Source organism: Elephantulus edwardii, unplaced genomic scaffold (assembly GCF_000299155.1).
Source record: "Elephantulus edwardii isolate Elephantulus edwardi_28Jun2011 unplaced genomic scaffold, EleEdw1.0 scaffold00125, whole genome shotgun sequence".
NCBI classification, from domain to species: Eukaryota; Metazoa; Chordata; class Mammalia; order Macroscelidea; family Macroscelididae; genus Elephantulus; species Elephantulus edwardii.
In genome coordinates this window covers 776,207-791,589 of record NW_006399875.1, presented here as the reverse complement: position 1 = coordinate 791,589, position 15,383 = coordinate 776,207, and the positions used below count along the sequence as shown (strand labels likewise).

The 15,383-nt window shown below is 37.6% G+C and overlaps 1 pseudogene; it reads left to right on the top strand.

Annotated features, from left to right (window-relative positions):
- The first annotated feature begins 6,720 nt into the window (after nucleotides 1-6,720).
- Nucleotides 6,721-7,104, top strand: LOC102869482 (annotated as a pseudogene).
- The last annotated feature ends 8,279 nt before the right edge of the window (nucleotides 7,105-15,383 follow it).

Below are 15,383 nucleotides of genomic sequence, written 5' to 3'. Positions count from 1 at the left end.
CTCTCTCTCTCTCTCTCTCTCTCTCTCTCCCCCCCCCTCTGTCCTCTCTCTCTTTCTCATCCTCATGACCTGTTTTGACCATGTATATTTGACATGATATTAGTAATTTCAGACAAACTGCAGAGTCCTTGAATCTCCACTTCCTCAGTCATCAAACTCATAAAATTTAATGTCAAATGCTACTATACAACGAACAGAAAACTTTGCTTAAAGGAAGTTTATTATTTCACAATTTAGGAGTCTAGAAGCCTGAATTTCAGGCACCAGAAGGCCTTTACTCTGTGTCAACCCGAGGCAAAGTTTTTTTGTTTCCTTTCAGTATCTGTGGCGGAGGTGTTTCCAGGAAATGTCCATGTATCTTAGCATCAAATATACTATAGAACTAGGAAATTCTTAGCATAGGAGTCTATCCAAATGGTCTGCTCTTCTCCTCACTCTTTCATTCTGGATGATCATAAGGTTCCCCTTGCTATGCTTTCAATGATGTAAGGTAAACCCCAGGAAAACTCCCTCTACAGAGGACGAGGGCTGTGATTTCACTAAGGATGTTATTCTTGTTGAGGTTGTAGTGTACCTTCGTATAAGGACTGACTCATAGCTGACTAAGTCTCAAGGCAGGATAGCACTCATCTTTCTCCCACATAACAACTAGTGGATTTGAACTACTAGACTTTGCATTGGTAGATCACATCATAATTACTTCATGACAAATGATTAAATCTTCCATAACTGCCAAATTCCATCATTACTTTTCTGCCAAACCACCAAGAATCATGGCCCAGCTGAGAAGACTTGGATTTTGGAGGCATTGATTTAATTCATGACAGGTTCCCTTCTGAGTATTATGTTGTTCGCCCTTCTGTCAGAGAAGAACTGGATAAGATAGTGGTCTCAGAGGGGCTTATTGTTCAAAAGAAGATGATCGAGTCTTTCTTCTGATGTGCCCAACATGTGAAAGTGTCAAAAGTTGTGATCAACAAGACAGTGACTGGTTTGTGAAGATGAAATTCAATAACATGTGAAAGAGTTCAATCCAGTACCCAGAACATTGTGAGCCAGTAAGTGCTATTTAAATATAAATAAGTAAACTCATTTTGTAAAAGCATTGTAATAATAATATGCATTTATTTAAAACTTTGAACCACTATCTATATAATTTGCTTTAAAGGACAAGTATGTCACTTTAAAGACTAAGGTACACTTGATTCAAGCAATAATATTTTCAGTGGCTTCCTGTGTATGTGAAAATTGGACAATGAATAAGGAAGACCAAAGAATTGGGCCTTTGAATTGTGATGTTGGCAAATATTGAATGTACCAGGTACTCTTGTTGCTATGTGTTGTCGAGTCACTTGTGACCCATAACGACTCTGTGTACAACCCTGAAACCTGCTCTATCCTGTACCAACTTTACTGTCTCTGACACAATTACCCTCATTACCTCAGTCACTGTATCAATGTATATCATTGATGCTCTCTCTCTCTTTCTTCGTCTTTCCACCTTTCCAAGCATGATGTCCCTCTCTGAGGATTGGTCCCTTCCTGAAACATGCCCAAAGTATGGCAGATGAAGCTTCAAAATCTTTGACTCCATGGATCAGGCAGGCTTCACCCTCTGTAAGACAAACCTGTTTGTTCTCTTGGCAGTCCATAGTATATTCAAAACTCTTCTCCAGCACCACAGCTCTACTATCAAAGGAGTAAATCTATGGTGCTGCTTAGAGGCAAGGATAGGGAAGTGTGGTTTCAGATTATGAGCATGTTGTCACATGGGCTCAATTTCTGGAAAAAGACATCATTCCGAGAAAGTAAAGGGTCAGATAAAGAGAAGAAAACTTCTATAGGATGAATTTACACCATGACTACAACAGTAGACTAAGGCACAGTGGAGATTGTGAGGGTGGTACATGATACGTCAAAGTTTCAATCTGTCCTTCCAGGAATAGTTGTCAGTTCCATGATATCTACCAACCATAATATACTTGTATTGAGGAAGAATCATTATGCTCCAAAAAAGATTCTTTGTTTACTCTTCTTCTTTTCTTTTCTTTCTAAAAAAGAAAAGAATGCATAATTCAATTAAAAAATTATATATATATATATATATATATATGAAATTATGTAAAAATATATCCGTTTTACCCAACTCAACACTACAGTGACTTTGGTACTTTATCTTCCAGTGTTCAACCGTAAATTACCAATAAATTACCAACTGGTAATTTAGTGTTTTCATTTACCATCAACATTTTGATGGATAATATGGCAATGTGGCCATGGTCCTAAATAAAATGTAACTATCCTATGTGAGGAAAATTCTGACTTCTTTGTTGTTAAGAGACAGGATTATAGGTAGTTCTGTGAAGACAGTCTCTGTAAAGTTAAGCCTGATCAGATAGAGAGGAAGTCTCCTCAGGGATGTGCTCTGCACTGATATGTATTTGAACTCTCTGAAAGCAAAAGGCAATCCCCCATCTGGCTATCTGACTTATGGCCTCTAGCCTTGAACATTGGGCCTGCTGTACTTGTCAATATTGAACTTGCCAGGCTCTGAGGACAGCAGACTGGACCTGGTCTCCCGATGAGGACCTTTGGGTTTGTCTGCCTCTGAACCCAGCAGTCGCTAATGCTCGCCATCTGCAACCCTGCTCCTTAACAACAATATTTGCCCTTCTCAGTCTCTGAGTCTGGCACCCTGTAACCTCAATTGCCTGCCAGTGAATTGAACTCATTTGCCTCCTTAAATATTTCTCTCTTGAGTTCTGACCTATATACCTCAGCTAGCCTTTGCATGAACATGAGCCATTTCTTTGAAATAAATCTGTCTGTCTGTCTATCTACCATCTATATCTATCTATCTATCTATCATCTATCTATCTATCCTTTATTAATTTTTCTTCTCTAAAAATCTCAGTCCATGACAAGCATGCTTCAATGTCATGTAGTTTCATACTTACATTTTTCTGTGAATGTATGAAATTTATTTCTCTTCTGTTGTAAATATTTAAATCGTTTCCCTTCCACAAAATATTAATGGATTTTATTCAACAATTATTATTTATTAGATTTGTTGTTACTATCGTTACGTACCCTCTAGTTGGCTATGATTCATGGTGAGCTTATCAACGACAGAGTCAAACCTTGCCCTATCCTGTAACATCCTTAAGATCTCTCATATGATTGAGCCAGGTGTTACAATCACTGTGTCAATCCAACTTGTTGACGGTGGTCCTCCTTATACCATGTGGTAACCTACTAATGAGTGATTATCCTCTGTGGAGTATTCTGTTTTTAGGAAGTTATGAATTAATTATGAAACAAGTACACATTTTTTAAAATTCAAAATTAGTTCTATAGCATAGCCACAATGCCAGCTTGATTATTTTTTAATTTTTTTTAAAATTAATAAATGTCTAGATAGCTTAGTGGGAATTCCAAGTTCCCAGTCTGTGCAATGACAATACATAGCTTCAGTTTGAATCCTCATTCACTGAAGCACAACCTAACAGTATGGAGTGACATACTGCATGAAGTAGTTCAAATCCAACCTGTACTTTATATAGTCCACAAAAGTACCATTCATCATTGACAAGAAAGTGCTATTTGAATTGGTCAGCCTCTACCAATTTATGTTATTGATAAGGAATTTCACCCATTGCCTTCTACACAAATAAGCTGCTGATAATGTTCTGGTTTTCGCGCACGTGCGCGCGTGTGTGTGTATGTGTGTGTGTGTGTGTGTGTGTGTGTGTTGAGTTATGATCTATTGCTAGCAACTGGGTGTTAAGAGGATTGGTTTTAATTGTTTTCAGTCAAACATTCTTCTAAATAATATGACACTGGTCAGTCAATTTGCTGTACAGAGGGAACTCATGTTTGCCTTGATGGTAAACACTGTGACACTGATAGTGTTTGATGGAGTTCACAGATTAAACAAGCCTGGAAGCAGGAGTGGTATCCACTTCAGAAATAGCTTGTCTGTGGAAAGTCTATAAACTTAGAGAGATGATAAAAGCTATGCATGTTCAGGACTTTTGTTCCTAGGGTCACTATGAGTCATCTATGAACTCAATGGTGCTTAAGAACTTAACAACAACAACAGCAATTTGCACATACATAGCCAAAATTATTCTTACATATTCTGTCAGATGAAGTTATATAAATAATTTTCTTGTTATTTTTAGATTCCTTTGAGTCGAGCATGACTCATAGTGACCCTATGAAAAACAGATCTGAACTGTGCCCCATCCTGTGCCATCCTCATACTTCCTACCACACGACAGGCCATTGCTACAGTTGCTGTGTCAACCTATCTGGTTAAGGTTCTTCCTCTCACTCATTGACCCTCCACGTTTCCAAGCATGATGTCACTCCCAAAGGAATAACCACTCCCAGCAGCATGTCCAATGTGAGACAAAGTATTATCATCTTTGACTCCAAGGAGCATTCTGGCTGCCCTTCCTCCAAGACAATGTGTGTGTGTGTGCTATTTTTTAATTAATTTTAATGAAAATTTACAGAGGTTTTGGATTTCCATTCATTCATTGTTGCACTTTTCTTCCTGCCAACCCCTCCCCTCCATTTAGTTCTTCTTTTTGAAAAGTATAAGAAAAACTCTTTCATTGTTTTATAATCCCCCCCTCCAGGTCCACTCCACTATGCAGCCTTCCCTCTGGACTCCTGTCATGACAATAACACCTAATCACATATCCCCTTTAAACAGTTCTCTCCCTTACCTGTTTCAATGCAGTATACATAATTTATCCCATCTTTCTCAGTCTTTCCTAAACCCCAATGTCAGTCCTGTTTTACAACAATGGCACTGTGCAGTATTTGTCTTTTGTATCTGAGATATTTTACTCAGCATAATATCCTCCAGGGTCACCCATTTTGAATAATATTTCATGAGTTCCTTGTTTTTCAATGCAGCACAGCATTCTATTGTGTGAATATACCACAGCTTCTCTATCCATTTGTTTGTTGATGGGCCCTTAGGTTGTTTCCAACTCTTTGCTATTGTGAACAAAGCCTCGATAAACATGGGTGTGATTATGTATGCTACTTTTAAGAAAAGGATTATTTACAAAGAATAAGTCACTGATTGAAAAGAATTTTATTATCTCATTTCTCTCATCAAATCCTTGTTTCCTGGCCAACAAACCATTTTTGTTTCCTACTTTTGCATTACATTTACCAATTGCTATGTCACCATTGATTTATCTTGCTCGATTGCATGCTTGATGTATTTTAGGCTGCAGAAGTTGGAAGAATTTTTTTTTAATTTTTCATCTTTGATTTTATTGTTTGCTGTATAAGTTTAACTTTTAGTTATAATAACAATTTTTCATTGTATGCATGTGTGTTTTACTCTATCACTAATAGCACTACACTTCAAGATCTTGGAGTGTTCTTTTGGGAACTGAACGCAACAGCATATTTATTCAATTTATCCTTCTGGCATAGTAGATGAAATGATTGTATGATTAAAAATGGAAAATATTAATACATTTCAGCTCACTAGTGTCTAAAATTTTGATCTTTATGTATTCCATTTAATTTCTGACAACTTTCAAATAATCGATAACCTTGAATTGTGGTCTAAACAAAGATTATTGCATGTTTTAAGGTTGACAAAAACCAAACATATGTCTTATAAGAAATGCAACCAAGATGATGCACAGAAATGAAGATGGCAAAATTTGACTTTTTTTTTGAGCTTGTTCTCAGGAGAGGGATTGATACAGTGAACACAGAACCAGCCTACACACAATAGAGACAGAACAAAACAACAGCATCAGACAGGACAGAACAGTATCAGACAAGGTTCTGTTCTGTTGTATATAGGGTTGGTTTAAGTCACGGATAGGTAGATGACACTTAACAACAGCAACAACTAAAGTTGTTATTTTTTGATGTTGTTGCAATAATTCAAGTTTCCCTCTGAGTCACGGTGACTTCATGCAGAATAAAATTGAAATGCTTTCAGGTGTTCTTCCATCCTCACGACTAGGTATTAAGAAGCCTAATGCGACCTTTCATTGGCAGAGGTTTTGCAAGCAGATAATCAAGTTTTCTTCCTACCTCATATTAGTATGGAAGTTTGCTAAAACCTTTTTAGCACCATAACAACACATAGACCTCACTAACAGAATTTAGTTTATTTAGTTAAAGAGAAGTAATTGACTCATGCATCCTGATAAAGGTACTTGACGTTGACCTAGGACTTAATGGGAAGAATTGCCCCATTCCATCATATCCCTGTTCTCTGGAAGCTTACCATTGGGTGAGGGTGATGATAACCCGGGAAGCACACAAATGAGCAGGAGCTAAAATCATACAACACACACCTGGTGGTGAGGTGATAATGCTGTGCACTGGATGACACAGTTGATCAGTGAAGGCCTCCTTTGTGATATGGCATTTCAGGAAGAGTTTGAATCCAAAAAAGAAGAAAACAATGACTTTATCAAGGGAAGAGAATTTAATGGGAGGGAGCAAAAACAAGCTATTGCACCAAGAAAAGAGGAAGAAACAAGATGGCTTGGGAGAAATGAGCAGTGATAATAAGGGGCAGACGGCGAGGCTGGGAAGTGAACAGCTGTAGTGAGTAGAGACAGGGAGTGGAGAAAGCTCAGATCAGAAAGTCAAGAGAGATGGGTTGATAAAATTTATTAAAGGCTGCTCTTCCTCTTCAACGAGGCGGCCAGCGCAGACACAGAGATGCAAATCTTTGTGAAGACCCTGACTGGCAAGACCATCACTCTTGAGGTTGAGCCCAGTGACACCACAGACAATGTCAAAGCCAAAGTACAAGACAAGGAGGGCATCCCCTCTGACCAGCAGTGTCTGAGGTGTGCAGGCAAACAGCGAGAGGATGGCCATGCACTCTCAGACTACAACACCCAGAAAGAGTGCACCCCGCATCTGGCACTGCGTCTGTGTGGTGGCATTATCGAGCCTTCTTTGCACCAGCTCGACCAGAAATATAAATGTGACAAGATGATCTGCCGCAAGTGTTACGCTCGCCTGCATCCCTGTGCTGTCAATCGCCACAAGAAGTGTGGGAACACCAACAACCTGCACCCCAAGAAGAAGGTCAAATAGGAACCACCTCTGCACTGGCTTCCGTGCCTCTTGCAGGTGGCTTTCTTCTGAACGCCATGGCCCTGGGCCCTCAATAAAGTCTCTTTCATGAAAATGAAGCAAGAAAAAAAATAGTTATTACAGGCCATGTGATAGCTTCTTTTGAGCTAAATCACGCTTTCAAGAGAGTTCAATGGATGAGACTGGAACTTCTATTGGAACATATAACCTAGTTTTCAGGGGGAGGTGTAAAGAATGATCCCTAAAACTGTGATTTTTATTTTTTAGTCCTGAGTGTGGGGGAAAAACCTAGGAAAAAAATAATATTGTCAAAATACTCTTTTTAAAACTGGAATGTCTAGGAATGGCTGAAGGAACCTACCACAAATTTGATCTTGACATTCATTTTCCGCTTTGCCTCTCTGCCCTGCAGTATCAAAGACTCAGTCAGTACAAGAAATGGAGTTCAATCCCTATTATTAATGGTGCCACAATCCCTATTATTAATGGTGCCAAATGTGACTGAAGAGAAAGAGGGTGAAATGTGCTGATGGCACAAAAATTGTTAGGTTATTCGAGACCAGAGAGGAGAGGAAGGGGAAGTATCCAAGATGGACTGAACAAAACTCAGTAACGGGGGCACCATAATGGCAGATAAAATTTGTTGTACGTAAGCACAAGGTGAAACCCAATGGGAAGAATAAATTAACTGCCTCATCTATGCTCAAGGGCTGTGAATTAGTTGGAGCCTCCTGAGAATAAGATCTAAAAATCATCATATCTCAGTAGAAGCATCTGTTCAACACAGAGCAGCAGTCAGAAAGAATGAACAAGATGTCAGCCTGCGTGAAGAAGGGGTATGAAAAATACATGAATGATCTAAAGTTATTACAGTGAAAGCTGCTTTTGTAATATTTTGCTCTTCCTTTTAAAAAAGAAATAAAACAGTAACAGAGAAAAGTACTCTAACGTAGCAAAGGCCAATTGACTATGTATATATAAAAACTTCAATAGAAAAAAAGATAAATAATCAGAAGTATTTCCTAGTTTAATTTCCCAGGAAATAATCACCATCAGTATAATGCTTTGTGTGCATAAAGACTCAAGTCAGTATGAGTCATATTCATTCAGAGTTTGGTTGTGGAAGACTAAATATACCATGGAATTCTGGGGAAAATGTACTTCAGGCAAAAGATTGTGAGGGGGTCCTTCTAAGAAGGGAATGGAGTTACGAATGATGAGCTTAAGCTGTAAGCAACTACTTGAGAAGAAATTTCAGGGTCTTCTGCTAACTTAGCTGGTCCATATCCTTAAAACCATCAAACAAAAGTTCATGGAGAACTTCATTTAACTTCTACATTTAAAACTTCTCATTTTCTTCAGCAAGTCAAACTTTCTTGGATCATTGCTCATTTTCCACTTCATTTATTTCTTTCAACAACTTCTTCCAGCCCAGATTTTCTTCCATTAGAACTATCAATAAGCTTGTTTTCTATCGTATTCAATTTTTGTGTTTATTGAGAGGTCTTCTGGGATCTTTATGAATGCAAAGTTATTTTTAAGATTTCCTTTATGTAATCATCAAAGTGGAGAAAAAAAGAGGAGAAATGTGGGGTCAAGATTGGTGGAAGATCTATCAACAATCAGTGTTATGCAGATGACACAACCCTCCTTGCTGAAACTGAGGAGGACCTGAAGCACTTGCTCCTGAGGGTCACGGACTGTAGTCTCCAATATGGATTGAGGCTCAATGTCAAGAAGACAAAGATTCTCACCACTAAGCCAATTGGCAGCATCAGGATGGATGGTGAAGAGATTGAGATTGTTCACAGCTTTAGTTTGCTTGGCTCCACTGTCAACACTCTTGACACCAATAGCCAGGAAATTAAAGGCATATTGCCATGGGAAAGTCTGCTGTTAAGGACCTCTCCAAAGTACTGAAGAGCAATGGTGTCTCTCTGGAGACTAAGGTGCACCTGATACAGGCCATGGTCTTTGCAATCACTTGTTATGCAGCAGAGAGTTGGACAATGACCAAGGAGCATAGAAGAAGAATTGATGCCTTTGAGCTGTGGTGCTGGAGAAGAGCATTGAGAGTACCATGACTGCAAGGAAAATGAACAGCTTCAGCCTGAAGAGGGTTAAACCGGGTGGCTCCTTGGAGGCAAGGATTCTGAGGCTCCTTCTAACATACTTTGGACATGTTGCAAGGGGAGACTGGTCCTTGGAGAAGGACATCATGCTTGGGAAGGTGGATTCTGTCGCACAGGAGGTGGATTGATTCAGTGACTGGGTTAATCGGGATGGGAGTGTCAGAGACAGTGTGATTGGCACAGGACAGAGCAGAGTTTAGGGCTGTTGTTCACAGGGTGGCTATGATTTTCAAGCGACTGGATGGCACATAACAACAACAACAACAATCATCAAAGTTATACTTAGTGATTCAACTCCTTCAAGAAAAACTTACCTGCTTTGACTGAAGATTGATAAAGAATGTAATCAAATATTTATTATAAATGTCCTTACTGGAAATACACTGGAATATGTTCTAAAAATAAAAAATGGTGTTGCTTTCCTTCCATGAAGCACAATTTAACAGAAACCTGTTCTGAACCACAATTAAAGAGAAGCAAGGAAAATAAGTCTAGCTCTTATACTACAGAAACTCTTAAGAAGGATGCAGTGCCTTTTTGTATGATTCTCGTATGGTTAGCTCAGGTAGCTAATAATCTACATAGTCCACATTCCTAATTTTAACTCTTTAATGATTTTTTTACCTTTAAAAATCATATTAATTGGGTGGTATTGATGAATTTGGAATTATTAAAAAAATATGAAGTAGTTGTAAGCTGAGATCAGTTGCCTCCAGCTTGCAGAGCTGATTGTTTGCCCTAGAATTTTCTATTTATTTCTTTAGTCATGTAAACTACTTTAAACTGCTGGTTTACCAGGAAAGAAAACGTATCTTTCCTGGATTAGTATTCACCTCTTTGTTTTTCTCAGTTGCATGGAATTCTTTTCTGGATTAGCATTTATCTCTTTGAATATATTTTGTATAGTTATTTATTATTGAATTAGCATTTATTTCTTAGAAGATGTTTTTCTCAGTCATGCGTAAACTATATCATAAACTGTTTGTTTACTAAGAACTGTAACACCTAACTCAAGTAGAAAGACTGATGACCAGTATTAGATGGGAATACAGTTTTGAAAGATTCTGTCCTCTCAGATCTGCAATAACGTGCTATGGATATTGCAACCTGTCTGTCTTATTGGCAATTGACTAAGAAAAGAACCCATTGTGTTCAGTCACAATATGACAATTCCTACATTTTCCTTTAAAAATATAAAAACAGTTCTTAGATCTAGAGATATATGATAAATATCCAGTTAGTGAAAGCTGAACTCCTGCTGCTTACAGAACAGCTATTATAGAATGTGCTTTGGCATGCATGGCATCTTGCATTGCATTGATGGCTCTTAGAGACATTGTCTTAGGGGACTCATTTTATAGAGGTGAAGCAGGAGCTGAAACTGGGCCATAGAGATTTTATTTCTGAGTAACACCATACTTCACCTACTGCATTGACTTACTTAGTCATGAACATAGAATCTTATATATCACAAAATCTTGGTAACCATCACATTTAGATCATTCTTTCAGTCATTTGAATGTTCTAAAACCAGATTGTGATCCACTCTAAGGAATTGAAGACATTGGACCTATATTTCTTACAGTTTGTCCCCCTTTATTTAATGACTTTTTCTCTCTTTTCTTTTTGGATTTCCTTCCAACTTCACACTACTTATTTACCCCATCAAATAAATTGTAAAGTGCACTGGATTCTTCTTGGAATATGGAAAGAATATCTAAACAGATTTTTAAAGTACAGAATTCGTAAAGCAAAGTGATGCTTTTTAAAAGTTTACCCATTTTATAAGTACTTACAGAATTTTTGTCATTATGGACTAGTTACTTTTGAAGAATCAGTTATCTTTCATTTACTTTTTTATACAGGTGCTAATTCACAAACGAATTTCACTTATTGTATACAGATGAAGACAGATACGCAGTTAGATACATTGTTCTAGACAATGACCACAGATTCAACATAAGTATTATTTATAGTTGTGCCCTTAGGCAGTGTGATTTATCCTTAGTGCATGCAGAATATCTATGTGACAAGGACATTTCTCAGCATAATTCAGAAAAGATAGCACCTATTCCATTGTGAAGTAATTACTTGGCTAAATATTTCCAGTGGATGAGGGAGTGTTTAGTCTGTCAGACTTACTTTTCTTTGACCTGCCAAATATCTACAGTCATTATATACATAAGTTTGAGTTGAAATACCTTGAATTGATTCAACATCTAAGGTGTTGAATTTTTATACAATTTATATATAATTCTGCTTTGTATGTGATAATATTAATCTTCTTGTAAAAAATCTTAAAAATTAGGATATCAAGCCATAGAAGCCTAAGCTGAACGTAATTAACTATATAGAAATTGCAACATTTACCAGAATTCTGTTAACTCACAAGCTGAGTTTCTGGAAGTTTGAATTCAAGAGTGGTCTCTCAGGGGGAAGAAGTACAACCTCCACGCACATAATTGGCAGTCTCTGAAGCCTGCTGGAAGGTCAGTAATAAGTTGATTCTGATGGGATGCTAACAAGTGAGTTACCAGAATCCAGGCTTCTTGATAGCACTTTCAGTATACAAACTGAGAGTAAGAAAAAGGGAAGGAGAAGAAGTGGAGGTAGAAAAGGAACAGAACGAGGGAGAGGATGTGGAAGAGAGAGAAGAAAAATAGTGAGAGGGGGAAATGAGAAATATTAACTGGAATATGAAAAAGCAACTCTTCCATGTGTAATTATAATACTTTGCCTTACTAACTTTACCTGTTCACTTCTCTCACCTCATCAACATTCCCTTTGGTTTGGCTTATTTTATTTCCGATGAAAGTTTCAGAATATCTATTGACATCTATTTTGGTCTTATATTTCTTCTCTTAATAATGTCTTGTGCTTTCTTCATGGATGATTTTCTTTATGTTCTTCTACAACATATTTTAATTGCTTGTCTGTCAGATACTCCTCTAAATCTGACCATTCAGATTAAGACAGACTAGGAAGAAGGATTGTCCATCCACTGCTGAAATAGCAGGCCTCTGAAAACCCTATGTACAACAGAACACACGAAGACTAACAGAGAGGGCAACTGAGGTAGAATTTTGAAGTATGGACCTGTATGCAGAACAGATTATGCGAGAGGCTGGGCTCTATGAGGATAAGTGTGGTGTCAGGATTCATCCTGGAGAGGGTTAAACCAGGCTGTTCCCTGGAGGTAAGGATTCTGGGGCTTCATCTGACATATTTTAGACATGTTGTAAGGAGGGACAGATCTTTGGAGAGGGACATCATGCTTGGGAGGGTGGAGGACTCGGCGCAGGAGGGGACGACCCTCTATAGGTGGATTGATTCAATGACTGGGGCATTTGGGATGGGTGTGTCAGAGGCAATGCAACTGGCACAGGATAGAGCAGGGTTTAGGGCTGTTGTACTTAAGGTCGCTATGATTTGCAAGCAATTTGATGGCACACAACAACAACAACAACAACAGCATATTTTGAGTAATTAATGTTGACTGCTTCAAATATATTCTTAAGATAGTTTTTAAATTCAATTGAGGCACACTTAAGGTAACATTTTAGTTACTGTGATCTTACTTTCTTCAACTCTCCTTGAATTTATACAGGTATATGATGATTTTTTCCATAGTCTATAGTTAAATTTTTGAGTCTAAAAACAAATTCATGCCTCAAATGGCAACACAGAAGGATTCAAAGGCAAAATCTTGAGTGAGTCTGGATATCAAAAGAAAGTGGGAGTAAGACATGAATCTCTGTACAAAACAAAGCAAGAATTACTGAACACTGGACTACAAGAATAGTGTATGATTAGGAACAAATAATACTAAATGAAGATGTCCTGGCTACACTGAAGGAATCAGCAAAATATAAGGACCCAGAAATTAAGGTAATACTAATTTAGAAGGCCGAATTAGGACCAACTCTTGACACGCTCACTAATCTTTGCAAACAAATATGGAAAATAGTAGTCTGGCCAAGTGATTGAAAAATGATCCATATGTACTCCCATTCCCCAATAAATGGTTATCCAACTGAATATTGAAATTATTATTAATATCATTTGCAAGTAAAATAATTAATATCACTTGCAAGGAAAAAAATCTTGTTGAAGAAGAGTGCAAAGTTACTGGAATAGTATATCAAAGGGAACCACCAGAATTTCAAGCTAGATTCTGAAGAGTCTGTATGGAAGGAGGGTTTTCATTCTGATGTCAGCAGATCTTGGCAAAAAGCAGACAATGAAAAAAATACGCTTCTTGTTAAGTGCTATCAAGTGGAGTACAATTCATAGCAATTCTATGAACAGCAGATTTAAACCCTGTCCTATCCTGTGCCAACATGTGTCAATCTCTGACACATCCAAGCCCATCTCTGTAGTCACTGTGTTAATCTTCCTGTTGGAGGCTCTTCTTCTCTTTTGCCATCCTCCTACCTTTCCAAGTATGATGTTCCTCTCGTGCTTAAGAAGGAGTAGCCTTTTCTAGCAACTTGCCGAAAGTTTGCAAGACAGAGCTTCACTATTATTGTCTCCAAGGAGCACTTTGGAGACACCTTTTTCCAAAAAATATCTGAGGATTTTTGGCAGTTCTGAAAATTTCAATAGAGTCTCAAGAAGAAAAACAAATGAGTTAATAATTGTTGAAGTAAAAGAACTGAATAGGAGATACCAGAGGGCATCTCAAGAAGACAAAGCTAAGCTGTTACAATAAAATGTCCAGAGACCTAGACTTGGAGAACAAAAAGGGGAAAATTCACTTGGCATTTCTCAATCTGAAAAAACTGAAAAACAAATTAAAGCCTTAAATTGCAATGCTTAGAGGTGCGGTGGGAAAAACCTTGAATGATTCAGAAAGCATCAAAAGATTTTTGAGGGAACACATAGAATAACTGTATCAAAAAGAACTGGCCAACTGAAATATTTCAGAAAGTAACATATAATCAGAAAGATTTTGTCTTCTGTCTTTGTGCTTTTGCAAAGACATTTGACTTTATGGATCACACAAACCAAGAAGAATAAATTCCAAATTATTAATTAAGTTAATGTTAAAACTATACATAGATGAAGAAACAGCTGATTAAACATAAAAGGGAACAAGGCCTGGTTTAAAATCAGGAAAGGGGTGAATCAGGCTTGGATCCTTTCTCCATCCAAATTAAGTGTATATGCTGAGTACATCACATGGGAAGCAGGCGTCTATAAAGAAGAATGCAATATCAGAATTGGAGAAAGATTCGTCATCAATTTTCATAGATGATACAAATGCTTTCTACAAATGTAGAAAGTAAAATATACTTGAATCTTTTCTTTCGGAAATCAAGGACTATTGCCTTCAATACACATTGCGTACTGGACCAACAGAAACTAACACCATATTGTTGTTAGGTGCCATCAAGCTGACCATAACTCATGTTGTTGTTGAGTACCATCAAGTCAGAACTGACCAATAGCTGACCCCTTCAGTAGGTTTTCAGAAGCAGTTAAGTACACAGGAGAAAATTGTCCATTCTTTTCACATGGAGCAACTGGTGGATTTGAACGATGTGCCTTTGGGATTGCAGTGCAGTTTCTTATCACTGGGCTAACAGATAGGAACCCTCTTGAAAAGATATTTGGACCTTGCTCTATACTGCACTATCATCATAATGTTTGTCATGCTCATGCCCTTTGTGTCAGCTCGTCTCAAAGGTTGAGAGTCTTCCTATCTTTCTCTTACTCTTTATATGTCCCTGCATTGTTTTTCTCTCCAAAGGTATGTGCCCCCTTAAAAAATGCAACAATGAATGAATGGAAATCCAAAATCTCTGTAAATGTGCATTAAAATTATTAAAATAAGATGTAAAGAAAAATATGCCCCAAATAAGTGGGACAAAGTTTCGCCATATTTTGCATCTGAAGAGCATTCTGGTTGCACTTCTTTCAAGATAGATTTGTTTTGAGACTATCATCTGAGATGGTATTGCCAAATGTTTTTTCCCAGTCAGTAGGTTTTCTTTTTACCCTATTAGAAAGAGTTTTTATGCACACAAGGGTTCAATCTATAGAAGGCTCCATTCATCAATTTTAACCTCTCCAGATTACACATTTTGGTTTTTTTTTGTTTTTTTTTCTATAATTATATTTTATTAATTTTCATAAACATTTACA